A 17,999-nucleotide genomic window follows, 5' to 3' on the forward strand; every position below is an offset into this window, starting at 1 on the left:
TAGAAGACGCTAGACTACACACTTCTGGTGTTAACTCTAATTTATTACCATTGTCATTCCTAAAATGGATAAGCGATGATGATGTGGAGGGGGGGAGGGAGAGAAAGAGGGAGATGATGAAGAGGAGACAGAAGAGAAGAAGGAGGAACAAGAGGAGGAGAAAGATGAGAAAAAATGGTTCAAAGGCCCCAGTGATATATCATGTTCCATTGTTGGGAGAAACATTTTATCTTTCAGTATTTATTTCAGGATCTAGGCCTTTGGTGTGACATTAAAGGGAAGAAATTTGTCTGTTAGAACAGCTATTCTCAAGACTGAATCATTGCCAAATTTATCTGGGAAACTTTCCATTAAGTGCTAATACCCGGGCCATTTCCACAATATTCTTTCATTGGTTTGGATAAAACTATTGGTATTTTATGTGTTTCATAGGGAAATTTAAAGTCTTGTGACTCTAAATCTCTTATGTGTATATGTTGTGTGTGTTGTATGTGTGTGTTGCATATATGTTGTGTGTGTATGTGTGAGTTACATATGTTTTTGTGTGTGTGTGTGTGTGTGTGTGTGTGTGTGTGTGTGTGTGTGTGTGTGGTGTGTACATATATCCCACAGAATCTTTTTCTTTGGAGGACCCTGACTAAACACTATCCAACTAAATGGAAGTAAAATTAACTACGTAACTTACAGAGTTCATGACTTCTGTGTAATTTTGGTTCTGGAACAGATTGCAGATCAACATTGAGTTCCCTGAATTACTCTTAATACCTTCTGAGCATGTGGTGGCCTCTCCGAGATCATTGGCTATGGCATTTGCCATCTCTGCTCCAGATCTCACTATTTATGGGAGCCCCTCAGATGCCAATGTTCATGTAGCATGATGGATGAGAAGCTCAGAGCTGCTCATATTTGAGTCCTGAACACTTTCCCAATAGCAAAAGTTTCTGTGTGCTAGATTGAGATTTCCACAATGATATCGATTTTGAGATTGCAGACCTTGACATCAAGCCAGATTTGGGGGTGATCTAAGTAAAAGTTAAAGAAACATAAACATTAACCTTCCACCATCAAAACTTTTAGAATCACGTGGAAGAATGTCTGCCCCAATAGGTTATATTTTCATTATCGTCAAAGCTTTGGAAATGACCTAAAGCACAATGCTAATCGCTGTTTGTATTGTTTTAAACAGGTCAGAATATTCAAACACAAATGCGTTGTAAATTAACCATCTCTTGACTAGTATTACTTTAACTAGAAGTGCTATGGGGACTACCTGATTGATCCATAGCAGTGTTTCTCCAACACGAGTGCTTATCAGACTCTGTGAAGTGCTTGAGAAACACTGATGTCTAGGCCTCAGTCCAGGAGTTTGTGACTCAATGGGTCTTAGCTGGAGCTGAAAATTCTACATGTTCAATGAATTATCAGGTGTCATTTTTGCAACTGCCTATGCATTCCACATTCAGAAAAGCTGGCTCTTAAAAATGCAATAAAATCAAGCCTAATATTATTCCTATCTGAGTTCAACATATAAGCAATGAGGAATCTATGAGAACCGAATAGTTGCGTTTTTAAAATTTGTTGGTCTACTTATGTAGTTGGGTCTCGCCTCAAATTCTTAATCTTTTATCTTAACCCCTTGAGTGCCCGAATTTTAGGTGTGTGCCACTGCTCCTGTCTCCAAATATCTATTTGATGAATGCTTTGTACGTTGTGTGATAGGAACTGTGGTGACCCAAGAAACATTCCTGTCATGGAAGAACTAATTAATCATCCTTCCAGAGATCAGGTTAGACATACCTATCTGTGGTAAAGAACAAACTTCAGCAGACACAGTCATGTGACACAGATAAAAAGGTCAGCAGAGGTTCATAGGAGTGGGAGACAGCGAGGCTTCTTGCAGCTGCAGAAGGCTTCTACTGAGAAGGAGACCCGAGTTCATCCTTAAAGAACTGCATCATTCAATTAGAAAAGGAGGGACTCAAGAATCACACAGAAACAGAGACAAGTGAGGATGGGCATCAGAGGAGTTTTTCACAGAAAGTGCCTGGTGTCTTGCACAGATGAATTTGACAAATAATTTGATGATTCTCCTAACTTAAAGTATTGAAAATGGTTGGGGAGAAGAAAATCACTAAAGATCTTCAGAGCACAGTGGGGGATTTAGGGTGATCACAGTAGGAAATTCAAATTGTTAAGCAAAAGAAATGTCTCATTAAAGGGAATGGTATACATATAAACGTAGTAAAATGTGACAGGTAAGTAGAGTGGAGAGATAAGCAATTTTCTGAGTACCTGGAGCTAAATGTCCCTTGGGGGAGTAAAGAGTGAGATCAGGGCCAGTTCTATGCTTGTATTTATAAGAAAGGAAGGAAGTAGCAATATACTTTTTTGGAGAAAAGTTTAAAAATACTATTTTTATATATTCTTTGAGATTGTCATGCATAAATACAATGAATTTTGATCATATTCACCTCCTCCAAATCCTTCTGGAGTTTTTCCACGTCTCCATCCGATTTTCATGTCCTGTTTCTTTTGTTGTTTTTATGTAACCCACTGAATCCAGTTAAGGATGTCAGTACATGCATGGGTTCAAGGCCATCCACTGGATGAGATTTCATCCAGTTATAATGGTTAAGTTTGAGAAAATAAATGACAACAAATGAAGTGGAGGGTGTGAGGAAAAGGGAAATCCACTTCTCTGTTGATGGGAATCTAAACTCCTGAAGCCTTTGTGAAAATCAGTCTGGAACTGCCTTTAAAAGCTAGAAATATATGAGCCATATCTATTTTTATTCTTTAGATTTTAATCAATAGCATTATCTAGGTTAGGCTTTGAGTACAAACTGGAGTTTATGAAGGGGTTTAGAGGACAAGAAGATATGGATGAGGACTTATTTGGCAAAGTCCCTTCATTGAAGCTTGGGAAAAAGTAGAGAAAGAGATAAAGAAAACACGTGATCCAAAGTAAAGAAAAGATAACCAGGGTGGCATTGCAATGCATTTAAAGAGAGATTTGATGACTGACAGAAAGTCAAGGCAAACAAGGAGGAGAAATGGGAGAAAGTAGATTTGAAGAGAATGATAGAGCTGGAGAAAATGAAGGAGAAAATGAGGTTGTGTGCTAGCTGATGGTAATTAAAAGAAGGATAAAAAGTCTTGAATCTCTTAGCCTGACGAGAAAGTACTGTGGGAATGATTTATTTTCAATATAATCAGCTTTCAAAATTAAATGTTATTTCAGCATAAATCTATACATATTTACTGCACACAACATGATCCATCACAAATTATATGTGAATGTACACATGGAGCTAACACTGGCCTAGAACTAAAGCAATTTCCATGCATGTTATGACAATATTGGATTTTTATGTGAATTTTGACTGAATGAGATACATCTAATACATGTAAATTATGAACTATTAACTAGGATAACAAACTGCTTAGTTTCAACTTCTGTCTTTTGTGTTTTTGTGGATGAATGAGGTTACTTTTGCAGACAATTCATTTTTTCTCTTAAAATACTTTTATTATTTTTGAGATTATAATGTAATTGCATCATTTCCCCTTCCTTTTCCCCCTCCAAACTCTCCCATGTAGCCCCCTTGTTCTCTTTTTCTTTAATTGTTGATTATATAGATATTCTTTTTTTTCATTTTTTTATTAAGAAATTTTCTACTCACTCTACATATCACCCACAGATCCTCCCTCCTCCCTCCTCCTACCCCCCAGCCCTCTCTCCCAAGCCACCCCACATCCCCACATCCCCCAAATTGAGTCAGCAGAGCCCAGGACACTGAGCCTAGGCAGGTCCAAGCCGCTTGCCACTGTACCAAGGCTGAGCAAGGTGTTAAACCACAGGCACCAGATTCCCAAAAGCCTGCCCATGCACTAGGGACAGATCCCGATCCCCTTGCCTGGGTGTCCCCCAAACAGTTCGAGCCAAACAACTGTCTTCTATACCCAGAGGGCCTAGTTCAGTCCCATGGGGGCTCCCCAGCCACTAGTCTACAGTTTACAGGCTTCCACTAGTGTGTTCGGTCATCTCTGCATGTCTTCCCATCATGTCCCCTGCCTTGCAGACAATTCTTTACCCTTGGATGTGGAGAAATCTTCATGGAAGATAAAGAACACCATGACATGTAGTTTTCAGAGGGATAAAGAAGCTTGTAAGGTGATTTGCTAACTGGTTTTATTAATAAAAGAAAACCCAGAGCCAGATACTGGGGTGTAAACTGAGAGATCACAGAAGCAGAAAGAAGCCAGCCACATTCTTATCATTTGGAAGTCCTCAGCCAAAAGGAGAGCTACTTCCCGTATACTCATGCCTATATCCTATCTGTGCCCTGCCATCTCACTTCCTCTCTCTGCCCAGCTACATCACTGCCTCTTTCTACCCAGCTCTATCACTTCCTGTCTGTTTATGGTTAACTAGTGTTGGAATTTAAAGGCATGTGCCACCATGCCTGGCTCTGTTCCCAGTGTGGCGTTGACCTCACAGAGATCCAGATGAATCTCTGCCTCCTGAATGCTAGAATTAAAGCTGTGTGCTACCACTGCCTGATCTCTATGTTTAACATAATGGCTGGCTTTTTCCTCTGATCCTCAGAAAAACTTTATTGAGATGCACACATAAAAAAAATCATCACAGAAACTGACAGGCTCACATATGATGATGATCCAAGTATAAGGAGTTACAGAAATTCTGAGTTCATCAAGGAGTTGAACAGTGTTGTCATGGATGCTTAACACAGGGCATTGGTATAGTAATGAAGCAAGAAAATGGGAAAGCTGAATAAGTAATAAAATTTGCATTTTACCAAACATGGCAAAGATAATTGATACAATAAGTAGAAAGAAATTTCCAGAAGATGAAGATAAAATTTCATATTTAAAAACCAATTTTTTAGCACAACTCAACATTATGTAGGTGGCAGAAAACTATGAGCTAAATTCCTTACAGTAACATAAAGGACTCAAATCTGAAAAGAAACAAATGCTTAAATGTACAAAATTATAACACAAGGCAATTCCACACAAGTGGAATTTTGCCCTATTATCCCTGCACTAAGCAAAATGATTGCAGGGGTGTAAAAAACAGAATAATCAGCAAAAATTATAGTTGAAGTTGCAAAGAACTTTCATGAGTTATAACTGGGGCCATAAGACCCAGGTGCAAATAAACACCCAATTGTCACAGTGTATATCATTTACAGTCAGATTGATCAGTAGGAAGAATGAAATTTTAGAAGTCACATTTAAATTGTTAAGATTCAATTCCAATTGAGCATCTTATATATGATTTTCAATTCTCTTGGTCAAGTGAATATCATACTTAGGTTGCTTTGAGACTAATCTGATGGGAAATTAATTCAGCCCTACTGAAGACACATTTGAAAAATATTCAAATGAGTTCAGGCAAATGTATCTGCTAAATGGTTATTTAAGATAAGGCCTACTCATTTTTTTTTTTTTTTAAATATGGCCAGTTCTCTTGTGCAGCATAGACACAGCAATGCTTTTTCTAAGGTTGGGGAGCGTGTACAACCAGAAGCCTTCCATATTCTAATTTATGCTCTAACACCTTTCACAGAACTTAAAACACAATTTCTTAGTTTGGGATAGTATTGAGTACCTTTGGTTTCCAATTTCTATGACAATTCCAATTTGCTTGATAGAAGGTTTATTTTGATTCATTGTTTGGGAGGCTCTAGTACATGAGCTGACGACTTGTGAGTGCTAGGCCCCTGGTGCAGGCACTAGGTGGCATTCGTGGGAAGGAATACCTCACGGCTGGAAAGGAAATAAAAGAACAAAATAGGGAAAGGAAAGACCTGATACCCCATTGTTTTCCTCAATGCCTCACTAGAACACACCCCTAAAGGCTGCACCAGCTCCAGTTAGTACTGTGCTGGGAGCAGAGCTTTCACTATATGGACCTTTGGGAGATACTCAAGAGTCAAACCGAAATTGTTTGATTTCACAAATATATCAGTTTACTGAACAACGCTAGCCTCATTCTGTTGTACACTGCATCTCATGAGAGTAGTTAAAAAAGCTTACATTACATTCTAGTTTATAGCCCTTTTACAGATAGTGGCATAATTTAAAAATAAATGTAGAATAGTAATTCTGTGAGGAATTTTATTTTTTAGAGCTATTCAGTGTATTTTTCATCTTGGAAACATCTTAGAACACATTTTAAGACCTTCTGGTTTGAGTGTTCCTGGAAACACAGTGGGAGAATAAACAATCATAACTCCAAATCAGAGCTAAGGCTCGTGGAATGATCTTTGTTCAAGAGATTGATTTCACAAATAATGGTTTCAAAGAAACAGAACATAACTAAAAGCATTGGAAAAAGAGCAATGATTCCTGTAGCTCAAAATGGCCATAGACCTCATTGTTTGGCCCCAATTTTTTCTTATTATCTTACCTTAATAATGAATTCCATCCTTTCTACCTTCAAAGTCAAAGCTATATATTATTTACCCTTTACTCTCTTTTCTCTATTGAGTTCTCAAACAATAAATAAAATGGAAAATAAAAATAAATCTGTTTTTACAGCAGCTATGTTCTGTAAGAGAACAAACAAGGCTGATCAAGGTATCCCTCCATAGGGAATGGGCTCCAAAAAGCCAGTTCAAGTACTGTGGATAAATCCTGGTCCAGCCTCAATACAGCGGGAGGTGCTTGGTCTTGCCTCAACTTGATATGCCAGGCTTTGTTGACTCCCCATGGGAGGCCTTACCCTCTCTGGGGGATGGGTGGGGGCAAGATTTGGGGTGAGCGGGAAGGAGAGGGAACTGTGATTCGTATGTAAAATGAAAAAAAACTTTTAAATAAAAGAATATTAGGAGAACGCACAAAAGATATGCACAGTACAGTAGGATCACGAATGTACAGAAAATCTGTAGGGAAGGCAGAGAGATATGTGTAAAGACAGCATGTATAAATAGGATTGTTTGGGAAAGGGCTCCCTTAGGCCAGTGTCACACTGGAGCTTCATGGCAGTGAGGCAATAGTAGACTAGGCGCTCGAGGTGAAAGATGGAGGTGGAAGTACAGGAAGGACTGAAGCCCTAAGTGGACCTGCTACTAGAGTGCTGAGCTGTCCCAAATGACTTCCTTCATTATTTTTTTTTATCATAATATTGTTTCATACTGTCATTGCCTCACCCAGTCAACCCAGCACCTGGCTGACTGATGTTTACCACCTTTATAATACAAAGCTGGAAGTTGATGGTATATCCTGCGTCTTATTTAACTTTTTGGCTTAGTGCATTGTCCAATGTCATGCTTTATATTTGGAATATGTCAATATATTCTAATTGAATTGAATAAATATAAATACTGATTTCCCCAACTGTTCAGTTATCAAGTACAGTTGCTGTGAGTGTGAATAGTGACATTAGGGTTAACAGTGTAGTGTTCAATACTCATCTATCTTTCCCTGGGGGCCTGATAAAAGAGGGTTGCCAACGGTGGGAGAGCTAGTGGTTTGAGGTAGAGTTAAATGAATCGATCCTCTGTTGTTCCAGGGTTTTCTTCCTGTTGGGTTGGGAATACAGGGATTTTACTATCTTATGACCATGTGTACCATGAGGTCCAAAACATAGTTTGTAATGATTTATTAATTCTTCTGTAGAGAATTAGGCTTCACAGTGTGTTGAGGACAATACAACTTTCAAAATCAAAGATGATGAAGGGGTACCTGTCATTTTTAACACCTCAGAAAAAGTTCTAGTCTTATATGTAAACCAGGATGATTGTCAGAGAATCCTTTAATGTTTGCTTCATTACCTTCTGACGACGTTATGTCTGTAGCTCGATTGGACTGAAGAATGTCTTCGCAAACATTATGGCTATACAAAACCTCTAAGTGTGATCTTATTTGGAAAGAGGATTTTATAGAGGTAGTCACATTTTTGTAGATGAGACACACTGGATTTGGGTACAGTCTGATCCAATGGCCAGGGTACCATATGAAGATGGGGGCAGAGGAGTGAAATGTCTGTACAAATACACTGCAAGCTCCCACTGGATACAAGGAGAGGCACGTGGAGCATATATTCCTGCTGACCCACAAAAATCACCAACTCTTTGACATCTTGATTTGGAGCCTTGGGTCTTCTCAAAATTAAGGATAACCTTCCATTGTTTTAAGTTAAGAATTTGTGGCAATTTCTATGGAAGTCCTAGGAAAATAATGCAATAATTTTTTATGGATGCCTGACCAGACCAAATGTGATACATTAGCTATGAGGGTATACTGTTCAATAAGCTCTAGAATGGACGTGATCAGAGTGTAGGCATTGGGTGCAGGATCAATATTCTGGGAAGCACTGTAAGCATGAAGTCTTTTCTAAATGGACGTCTTTGTTGTTCTGGGCAGCAATGATACCATGGGCGATGATCAATTGTATTTAGTTAAGTTCTTCTACAATGTTGTTGCACTCATGACTGCACAGGCTCAAGCCAGTCAAGATTTACAGGTAAGAAATGAAATCCCAAAGTTCACTCCTAGCTTAAGGGATATTGGTAGTCAATGGCTTCTGGGGAAAGGATGATCATTATGTCGGGGAGTTGGCCGGATGTTGGGTTGCTCAGTGCTTCAGAGATGGCTCCACTCATTAGCCAGCACCACATCCCAACAATCATACAGGTCTCCTTCATTGGGCACAGTGGGATGGCATACATTGCATACACATATGGAATTATCAAAGAACATATGGAAATATGAAATAGAAAATAAAGGCTGTGTTGTCTGGAAACCTTATTAAGTATATCAGAAAATATCTAGTAAAGGATGTTTTCTCTGTTTACATGCAATTGAAAAATATAGTCTTAAGCATCCTTTGGCAGGGATGGACCTTCATAAGCATGCCCTCTTTTATATTGGGATATTGGCTGGGTTGGTCTTGTGAGTTTCTTCTGTCCCCATCTATCAACCTACTTTAGAAGCACCGGGAATACAGATTTGGACCACCCCCATGCAGCTTTACACATGTTCTCCGAATTTGAACTCTGGTCCTAATGCTTGTAGGGTAAGTGTTTTACTCACCGCACCATTTCCCCTGCCGCAGATTTGATTTTAAAAAGCCCCACAGTGGAATTTTGATTGGCACTGTAAGCTAACACAGTGTATCTCTGAAGCACTTGCTGCTATATTTTCTAGCACTTCTTATCAGTGAAAACCCACTTGAGGAACACACTGAAGATCACACATGGATCACATAATTATGGTAACTTCACAAGCCTCATCAGATGCCAGAACCCAGGATCTTAAAATTTTTCAACTTTGTAAGTTATGGCAACTTTGCTTGATTATTGTGACCACGCTTGTCAAACAGATATCTTAAAATTTTGTGCAAAATGTGGCTGGAGAGATGGCTCCATGCTTAAGAGCACTTGCAGCTCTTGAAGAGGACTTGGGTTCAGTTCTGAGTAGCCACATAATCACTTACAACAATCAGTAACTTCAGTTCCCATGGGTCCTACAATCCTTTCTCAGGTCTGTAGACACCAGACATGTACATAGTTAATAGACATCCATGCAGACAAAATAATTATACACAAAAAACAGGTTAAAAATCCCATGCAAAACAATTTACTAATTTAAAAATATATTAAAATTTGTTAAATTGATTTGTATTATTTTCATGGACAGTATGTCATAAATAACTAATGGGTTGGTTATTTATTAAAGGTCATCAAATATATTCTTTTACTCATGCAAACTTTTTAATCATTATCAATTTTTTTGGTTTTTTGAGACAGGGTTTCTCTGTGTAGTTTTGGTGCCTGTCTTGGATCTTGCTCTGTAGACCAGGCCGGCCTCAAACTCACAAAGATTCTCCTGGATCTGCCTCCTGAGTGTTGCGATTAAAGGTGTGCGCCACCACCGCCTGGCTCAATATCAATATTTTAACACATAATACTTTGCTGAGGATGAAAATACAAACCGACACTGTCCAGATGAAGTCTGACAGAAGATCACAGAACTCCATGCTTTAGAGCAGCTGGGTCCAGGAAACTATCTGTATGCACTCTATGTGCTGTAGGAATCCAGAAAATGTGAGCAAATCACATTAACACCACCACAGCGGGAAAAGTCGTCACATGGGTACTTGTACAGATTGAGTTCCAACATGAAGAACAAAATGGCAACTAAGGAATGCCGAGAGCAGGAGTAAATGGTCCTTCCTAGGGAAAAGTACACAATTGGTTATCTAATGCCAGATGCTCAGTATTGAAATCATATATACATATACATATGTATATATATGCAAGTAACATAATACAGACTCTACTGATTGTATTTAATATATTCATAAATTAGAAATACATACACACATATGCTTAAAGAAAAAGAGCTGAGAGGTAATGAATTTGAGAGAGAGAGTATGGTGGGGCAAATGGGAAGATTTAAAGGGAAGAAATAGGAAAACGATATAATTATATTTTAATTTAAAAAATTTTAAAATATGATATGGTAACTATATAGTTGATAATAATACATTATAAACCCAAAATGTTCAAAGAGTATAAGTTGTAAGAATACATATAACAGACATACATGTGTGCATGTGCTCACACAAACACACCTGGGCAACTTAGTGACAAAAAATAGCTCCATCGTGAGAATAATTATACAATACGTATTTGCAAAAATATGCTGTTATATGCATGCATATATGTACACATACATTTAGATCATGTCTCATTAGGCCCCCAAATATATTCTAATTGGCTAAAAATCCGGAGATTAAAGCACTAGTATTATACTGCTTCAAGCAATGCCAGAGGGTTAGCTGACGCATGATAGTAACACAAACTTTACAATCAATAAAGCATCAAAAGCAAATGCTGCATATCATGTACTTTATGCCAGTCTAGAATCTGTTATAAGATGTTCTGTTTTATGAAGACCACAGTAACACATGAGAATATTCTAGAGTTCATAAATATAGTATCTTGTCATGTGTAGAAGAGAGCATCCCACAAACTCCAGTCCTTGATCAGGCTCTTACATTCTTTCTATCCACTCTTCTGTGATGTTTCCTTAGCTTTGGAGTATGTGATGTAGGCAGACCTAGGAAGTCAACAGTCACTTATTCCCAACACTTTAATCAGATATGAGTCTCTGCAGCAACTGGAAACCAGCTACACTTTTACTATTGGTAAAAATATATACTGTATTTTCACCTCTAAGCAGTGAATGCAGTCTTCAGAAATAGAATTTACAATGAATTTCAGATTTGCCCATTTTCATAGAGTTCATCCTTCCAGAGTAAGCAGCAACTATGACCTGTGTCCATATGGCTGTGCACCTGACCCATCTGTAAACTATCTGTGAGAGTTGCAGACAATCTTTGACACTGGTTAAACACCAAGTCTTCCTTCATTGTCTTATTTATCTGTCATCTATCTATCTATCTATCTATCTATCTATCTATCTATCTATCTATCTATCTAATCTATTGCAGATGTGTTCCTATGGACTTGAAACATGTGAACTATAAAGGGCATCCTCAAACTGTGGAACAGCTATGAGTCAACCAGTATCTCTGGAGTTGATGGACCCCTGAAACCCATGTGGCAAAGAGCAGGACCATGGATGTAGTTTCAGTTATAAGGAGCCTTTGTGACTTTTCTAAAAGGAACTTCTGTGTGTTTTTGTTGTCTGTGAAACTGGGCCTCACTATTTGGTTGGACCTCACAATGAACACCAGGCTGACCTTGAACTTGTAGATCTTCCTGTGTCTGTCTCCTGAGAGCTGGGATTCCTGGGATGCACCACCATGTCCAACTCCCTAGAAACATTTAAAAAAAAAAAACATTTTCATCTTAACATTAGTTCAGTTCTCTTTTTTTTTCAGGTTTATTGAAAACATGACAGAAGAGATTCAAACGGCTCCACGTGGTGTTTTTGAAATTCATCCCAACTGTAGGCTGAGTGACCTGCAGGTTGCAGAGGGTGCCAAAGTCCAGAAGCTCCAGCATTTCTTTGTGTCAGGATTTACCCCAAAGATTTCCTGATTTAGGGATGAGACCTCAGGAACACAATTATCTCTCTTCTCTCTGTTTTCCTCCTGCAACTTGTTAGAGATACCTCTCACAGGACCTCTCTGATCCTCTTCATTAGAGGATTCAAACATGCATGACATAGCGGCTATCTTGTTGCAGAGTTTCTTGCTGGGGATGATAGCGATCACTTTGAACACACAATTGGTGTAGAAGTCATTACCCAAGTGCATGTAGTACTTCTCAATGATGACCTGGGCTGCTTTCTTCACAACCCGTCAAATGCAACCCGTGTTTGCTATAGAATATTCCTTCACACTGTGTGAATATATGTCAGTGTGATTGGTTTGATAAAGAAGCTGACTGGCCAATAGATGAACAGAATAAGATTAAGCAGGAGAGTCAGACTAGGAGAATGCTGGGAGGAATAGGGGCAGAGTCTGGAGTTGCTCTCCAGACACAGAGGGAGCAGGAGATGAATGTGCCATGTTAATAACGATACCACCATGTGGCAGAGTGTAAATAAGGAATATGGGTTAATTTAAAGTGTAAGAGCTAGTTAGTAATAAGCCTGAGCTATTGGCCAAGCATTTGTAATTAACATAAACTTCAATGTGTTTATTTGAGAGTGGCTTTGGGACAGGAGAACTCTGCCTACACATATTGACAGGTCCTGGTAAAAGAGGAAATAGGGAGCACTAGTTCATTCCTCTTGGCAAAATACTTATAATTCACATAGCACAATAAATAAGACATCCTCCTGAGAATGAGCTTTGTCATAAAGAATCATAATTTTTTTTCCAAGACAGGGTTTCTCTGTGTAGCTTTGCGCCTTTCCTGGAACTTACTCTGTAGCCCAGGCTGGCCTCTGTGTGTTGAAATGTGTTTCCCCAAGCAGATGTTGTAATCCTAATATGAGTATCTGTGAATGTGAATCTACTTGGACATAGGGTCTTTGTGGATGCTCAAGCAAAGATGGTTTATTTCCTCTTGGAAAGGAAAACTTTAAATATAAAAAACAGAAAGAAGACAGTGTGAAGATGAAAGTGGAATCTAGCATTCAAACTAAGAAAAGTTCATTGCTCCAGAAGCTAGGCGAGAGGCCTATGTTTCTCTCCAACACTTGGAAGGATCTCAGTCTGTGTTTTTAATTTTGGAATTCAGTCCTCCACAGAAAGGAGGAAAAAATTGTTACTTATGGTAACAAAACACCTAGAGTATTGGTTATTGTCAAAATACAGTGTTTTATTAAAATTTATTCATTTATAGAATTTTCCTAAAATGGCCATAAAATAAAGAAGTGGTTAAGAAATATTAACAGCTTCAAGAGTAAAAGCAATTAGCTAATTTAATTTGTATGAATTTTATTAAATTTAAGACAGAAAAATATCTTAGAAAGATATAATTTTTTAATAACATTTTTTGTTGTGACTAATATTTCATCAATTACATTTATAAACTATAAAAAATTTGAATAAATATCCAACTATAATCCTTACCAACCAGAGGAAATTGCCATTTCAATTTTATTATTATCTTTCCAGTCTTTCTAAAATTAAAGACTTATATGTGTGTATATTTTTTTGAAAAAAAAAAAGATTCTAATTTGCTTTTATTTTAAAAACATGAACTCACTCACTGCTAGCGAGTCTCTTGTTATTCTATTTGATGGTATATTGATGTACCTATAACCAACAGCTGATATCTTAAAAACAAATGCATTTTATATTTTATGCCTACCATTTACCTTAAAGTAGATATCTTTAAAGAGGACAGCATGCTACCATTTCACTTAAAGTGTTTTATGTGGATAGGAACATAAAGCAGCAATCCAAATGTGCTTCCCGTGAAGCATCTAAATGGCAGCACTCCCTAGCAGGTGCTTTGGAGTGGCTTATAAATGCTCTGTAAATGCTTCCAAACAAAGCTTTGGTTCATAGGCCTGTGGCTCCAGGCTGAAAGGTGGCCTTATTGTGGTTGTCCTCTGAAGGCCAAGCAAGGGAAGGAACTGAAGACTCATTAATAAGACCTTTTCTTTTTCATGTAGTCCTCAGAATGAAAAGTGCAAAATAATAAAAAAAAAAAACCCCAAACAAAAAATGGCTTTATCTGTTGCTAGCATAAATACAGTGGCCCACTGACTTACTTCTGCTTCCTCTTAGGATTAACATTTACCAGAAGAATGCAGCTATATATGTTAAGGGTGTTTCAAGCCTTTGCTTACATAAGAACTTCTAGATTTAGCAAAAGAGTCTCTTGGTTAAATGTCAATGTTGTATAAATAGAGAATAAAGTGCATAAGGATATCCCAAATATTGGACATACCACCCTACATCAAAGCTGACATTCTGTATTCACACACTCAAAATTCCAACGAAGCCCATACTTATATGTTCATTCTTACTTGAATTTAAGAGATATTTTTCTGTTTAATCAGTTCACATCAGTTAAGGAGAAGATAGGTTTTTCTCCTTAACTAGATAAGCTGAGGAGACTAGCAATGAAGACATTTTCTTGGGCAGGATTTTAATGTAATGTATCAATTTTCTTTTAAATATATTAAGTCTCAGACCACTAATACTACTTAGTTACTTATGAGAAAATATCCACCCCAAAGAACAAAGAGAGAGAATGTCTAAATATTCTTCACATCTTACTGATTTTACCACTGCCATTCATGTTGTAACTAGAGACTCTTTGGCCTAATGGCAACCTTACTGTGTACTTCTGAGGAGCTTGATTGCTCTCTTTCTATCAAGTGATTAAAATATTAGTGAAAATGATAGATACAGTAGACACAGGGTTCACCATGGTATTTATTGGATATCAAGTCATATTATTTTTGGAGGACGACCCTGGAAAAAGGTGCTGATGAGGTATTATGAAATTGAACTTCCTTGCCATATGTGGAAGATAAGAGCAAAAATCCAGACCTCTAGGTTCACTGGTAAAAATTGTAGCCTGTTGCGGTTTTAAGGATAGAATTTCTTGGGAAACAGTAGGGAGGTAGGCATACATTTCTATATTCTAATCTTAGAGATGTTATGACAACTGATAAATATTGGATTCTAAAATCTGTAAATGATACCAGAGCCTTTTTAAATGTGAGGAGATAGAAATGAAATGAAAGTATTCTAAGGAATAGTAAATATTAAAAATATGCTGGAGTTTGAGGAAAAGGATTTGAAGAAGTGGGAGGGATGAGGTAGAAGGTATGGATGTGCAAGGACTTCACCTTGGAGGCCGAGGATAGCACACTGATTATTTTCAAAATGAATTGGCTCTAAATCAACTGTGAGTAGAAAATGAATAATGAAGAAGCAAGAAGCCAACTTTTGGCTTAGGAGATACAGCAATAAATTTAACATAGTTCAAAACTTCAGTACAAGATATAATTATAGATTAGTGAAGAGAAAGGTAACATGTTATTTAGAATCCTGACAATTGTGGAATACATATTTGCAGTTTGGCTTCCTGAGAACTTGTGCATAGATAATACAAGTTGCTTCTGAAAGCATGTGGTTGCTTTGGAGTAACTGAAAACTGAAGTTCATAAAACGAGAGGAACTTTTATGACAAAATGAAACAACAGCAAGCTTTTATTATATGACTTTTTATGTGAGAACGGGAAGACAACATGTAGGTGATCTGCCCAGTTCAGAACTCTGGTCACATAGAAAGATCCCAGGATACTACACTATGCTTCACCTCCAGGAAGTTTCATTTATCACCCAGCTGCATCCTCATCTCCTGACTGTATGTGTTCCAGTCACTACAGAAGTGTGTGTGTGTGTGTGTGTGTGTGTGTGTGTGTGTGTACTGTGTTTATGGCTCTTATGATAGTTGTGGGTGTGTCATGTCAAGAATTTCCACTGTGGCTAAGATAGCTACGTTTTATTATGGAAGGTTTGGAGATTTGCTTCTGGAGTATCACCATTGACTACTGTCTTTTATTTAGTTCCTTAAAGATTCATTCTAATTCCCCTCAATACTATCAGTACTTCACTGAAGAATTGATCAATCATTGCATGGTACGAACCTCAATGACTTCAAGTCCATGTAAGTCCTGAGATTGGACCTATGATTGATGATTCTAAAGTTTTGAAATGTAAAGACTCAGTAGGTGTGTACTCATGTGAAATGACACCTATCTTGGATTTCTGATTCTCCTGAAATCCAGGCAATAGATTTCAGCCATAGATTCTTAGACACTGGCTTAAAAACTTCAATGATCACGTTTTGTCTTTGATACTGTACGTGAAAATTTGAGTTAACTGTCATATTCTGTGGTGATATATTTGTAATCTATGAAATAAAGCTTGCCTGAAGATCAAAGGACAGAGCAAGCCACAGCTACCACCTCTTACCTCACCAACTCCTCAGCCTGACAGTCTCTGCAAGAGAGTGAATGAATTCCTGTGTCCTCCCGCCTTATATTCCTTTCTCTGCCCAGCCATATCACTTCCAGTCTCAACCTTCCTAGTGCTGGGATTAAAGGTGTGTGATCCCAAGTGCTGGAATTAAATATGTGTGCCACCACTGTCTGTCTCTGTTTCTCTTTTAGACTGGATTAATCTCATGAGGCCCAGTGTGGCCTTGAACTCACAGAAATCCAGACAGATCTCTGCCTCTGCCTCCCGAGTGCTAGGATTAAATGTGTGTGTCACTGTCTGACATCTGTGGCTAACTCTGTGGCTAGTTGTGTCCTCTCATCTTCAGTCAAGCTTTATTTCTTATATTTCAAATCTATCATCACAATATTCACTATATATTCACTTCCACATGAAGACCAATTGATTAGCTATTTTTTTTAAACACACACACACACACACACACACACACACACACACACACACAAAATGAAGAAAGGGGCCTTGAGAAATAGCTCAGAGAATAAAGTTTTAGTGTGCAAATATGATCATGTTAGTTCTCCAGAACCCGTGATTTAGGTAATGTCAGAGGCAGAGACAGGAGATTCCCTGGAAGCCCCCAAACAGCTAGTTCAGTTATACAGTGGTGGACAGCAAGTGACCCTGTCTTAAAGTTGAATGGGAAAAATGAAAGCTGAGTTTGTACTCTGGCTTCCAGACACATGCTGTGGTGTGGTGTGTCACATGCTCATACACTCACACATTTACACATACAGAAATTGATAAAGGATACATAGTGGTCTCCATCTTACTGAGGGAAAATGGATTATAGATCTATCTCACAAATAAAATTATAATCACAAGAACCCTGGCTAAAATTGAAGTTCCAAAACTGTGCTAGGATTATGATATTAAACAATAGGTTTAAGTAGAATATTGATCCTCCATAAAACCTCAAAAATCTTCCATCCTTCAGAATGCTTGGAGAATATAAGAAGACTTCATAAACAGTACATAATGAAGATTATACTTATATTTGAGAGCTTTTAATTAGAAGAAAATGAAACCTTCAGCAAAGTTATTATGACATGTAGTAATATATAAGCTGTTAGTTAGTGTATTATACAACTATGCTTCATTAAAAACAGATTTTCAAGCATTTAATTAACCAAACAAGTTAATTATTTTTCTTTTTAACATTTTTATAATCAAAAGTCTGGAGGTATAGCACCAACAAAACTTTAGCAATCAAAGGGGAAATGTTAAGTGCAAATGTTGACTTATGGTTTACATCATATAAAACTGATTTGAATTAGAATGCAGAGTTATTTAAAAACTAATCCTGAAATGAGAAGCAGAGGCTTGTTGGGAAGTAACGTTTACTGGACAGGTGGGTGGGTAGGGGTTTCAGGTGGGTAGGTAGGTGAACAGAAGAATAAGAGAGGGTCATGGAGTGAAATGATCAAAATATACTGTCTTTCTGTCTGTCTATCTATCATCAATCATCATCATCATCATCATCATCATCATCACCATCATCATCTACCATAAAGGGGTGAAAAAATAAAAATGTGAAGCCATGAGGTTTCTAGAGAATTCACAG

General features: G+C 37.8%; 1 pseudogene; it reads right to left on the bottom strand.

The window, feature by feature from the left end:
• Positions 1 to 11,908: 11,908 nt before the first annotated feature.
• Positions 11,909 to 17,999, bottom strand: part of LOC114698405 — a 55,638-nt pseudogene continuing 49,547 nt past the window's right edge.

This window comes from Peromyscus leucopus, chromosome 12 (genome assembly GCF_004664715.2).
Source record: "Peromyscus leucopus breed LL Stock chromosome 12, UCI_PerLeu_2.1, whole genome shotgun sequence".
Classification (NCBI taxonomy): Eukaryota; Metazoa; Chordata; class Mammalia; order Rodentia; family Cricetidae; genus Peromyscus; species Peromyscus leucopus.